Here is a 2,415-nt window from a genome sequence, read left to right on the forward strand (position 1 = left end):
GTCCATTTTCTTCTGTGTGCGCTTTATCTCCATTCCCCTTTGCAAATTTGGATCTTTGAATCCTTCCCTGTCATTGTTGCTTCAATTTGTCCCTATGTATGCTGAATGTTCATTACTATCTTGCAATAAATAGCAAATCTCTTCTTATTGTTTAAGCTTATAATGCCCTGTTCTTAATAAAGGTTGCATTCTTCTGCTTCTATCTGCCTACTAGTTGCCTTACTCATAGTTATGTATTTTTTTGTCATTTTCTTTTAGGTGAGCTGACCCCTTTCAGTATTTCCTATAATGCAGGCCTTATACTAGAGAATCCTTTCAATTTTTGTATGTCTGGAAAGGTCTTTATTTCTCCAACATATCTAACAGAGAACTTTTCTGGATACATTATTCTTGGCTGGTAGTTCCTTTCATTTAATAGTTTGAATATTTGATTCCACTCTTTTCTTGCTCATAAGGTTTGTGCTGAGAAGTCCTACAATAATCTAATGGATTTTCCTTTATAGGTTACCTTCTTCTTTTCCCTGGCTGCCCTGATAATTCTTTCTCTGACTTTGATTTTTGATAATTTTAATATAATGTGTCTTGGAGGAGGACTTTTTGGGTTGAGCTAATTGGGTAGTCTGTTGACTTCTTGAATTCTAAGCTCCAGCTTTTTCTTTAGATTTGGGAAATTCTCATCAACTATTTGTCTGAAAATGCTTTCTTTGCCTCCCCTTCAAGAATGCTCATTATTATGTTTTGTTTTTTTTTTCCCATGATGGTATGAGCTAGTTCTTGTATTTCTCTTTCATTATTTTTCATTCTTCAGTTTCTCTCTTTTTCCTTCTGATTTACTTCTAGATTTCTGTCTTCGATATCACAGATCCTTTCCTCCATTTTGTCTACTCTATTTTCCAAGCTTGCTATTTCATTCTTCATCTCTTTCAGTGCGTTCTTTATCTCATGAAGTTCTATTTGGTTCTTTTTGAGGGTTTCAATCTCCTTGCTAAAGAACTCATTCTGCTCATCTAGTTGTTTTCTCTTTTAACTTCTGGAAATGTTGATATGAAGTATTTTGGAACTCAATGAATTTTTTCAGAAGTGCTATCCTGAATTCTCTGTCATTTAAGTAATATTTCTATGTCTTTTCTGGAGCTCATTTTCTGGAGATTTTTCTCTTTCTTTCTGAGCTGCCTTGTCATCTTGGTTGTTCATCGTGTTTAATGGACTATTTCTCTACCTGGGCATTAATAAAAGTGTATTCTGCTTTTTTTTCCCAGAAAGAAGATTTATTATATAAAGGTCTCTCTTTAGCCTGTTGCTCAGATGGCGTTTTTCTTTTCGTTTCCAGTAAGTGACATCTAAGCCTGTTGGATCCCTACTTTATATAAAGTATTAATAGTGCCCTTTTTAAATAAATAAATAAATATTCAATCATGCTTGCTACCCTCAGTCTCAATCCCTGTCAGTGTTAGCAACAGTTTCAGTAGGATTTGCTCAGATTCTCCTGGGGCTCCGCAGTGTTCCATCTTGGAGGATATGAGGAGAGGGGCCCTCTGGGGTAGTGAATGAGGGCTGCAGCTTAGCCTCACATTTTACAACTGCGCTGGTAATAATCAATTGTTGCTTCTCTGCCATCCCCACTTCTCTGCTTTCAGTCCTGATACCTGAGTCCTGCCTCTGTGTGAACCTCACAGCTCTTCCAAGCAGGGCTGTTCATGGAACCAGACGTACCTTCCCTCTTGCCCTCCTCCTGCTGAGAGTTCCGGCTACAAGAGGCAGCTCCTTTGTTTCCCACAGTCTAGCACCTGACTACCCAGTTCTGACCCGTGGTAGCTCTTAGTCACGGATCCCACGCTCGGATGTGCTTGTGTGCAGGTTGGGTGCTTTTTGTTGAGTTTTAGATGTTCAGCTCATTGGTGGTTCGAGGTGAGAGATCTGGGGATATCTCTCACTCCGCTGTGTTTCTGACATCACTCCTGGCATGGTTTCTTGAGACAAGTATAAGCACAGCATTTGTGGATTGCTTACTGAATCTTAACAGATGGTCCCAGAGGGGCACAGGCTGGGGCTAAACTTGGCCTGCAGTTGAACCCCTCTCAGGACTATGCCTCTGAACATCTACTATACAAAGCCACACTAATAAGCCTAGGAGACTTAGAAGTTTTGCTTAGTACATAAAAACAGACACAGAAAGGCAGCCAAAATGGGAAGACAAAGAAGCAGAAACCATATGAGAGAACATAACAGAGGTTCAGGAATAATGGAGTCGAGCCATTTATAACCAGTTCAAAACACTGGTTATAAAGATGCTCAGTGAACTCAGGGGATGTAGATGAACTCAGTGAGAACTTTAACAAAGAGATATAAAACGTAAAAATAGAAATGGAAATTATAAAAGGGAACCAGTCAGAAATGAAGAATACATTATCTGAG

Source organism: Pteropus vampyrus, unplaced genomic scaffold (assembly GCF_000151845.1).
Source record: "Pteropus vampyrus isolate Shadow unplaced genomic scaffold, Pvam_2.0 Scaffold553, whole genome shotgun sequence".
Taxonomy (NCBI): Eukaryota; Metazoa; Chordata; class Mammalia; order Chiroptera; family Pteropodidae; genus Pteropus; species Pteropus vampyrus.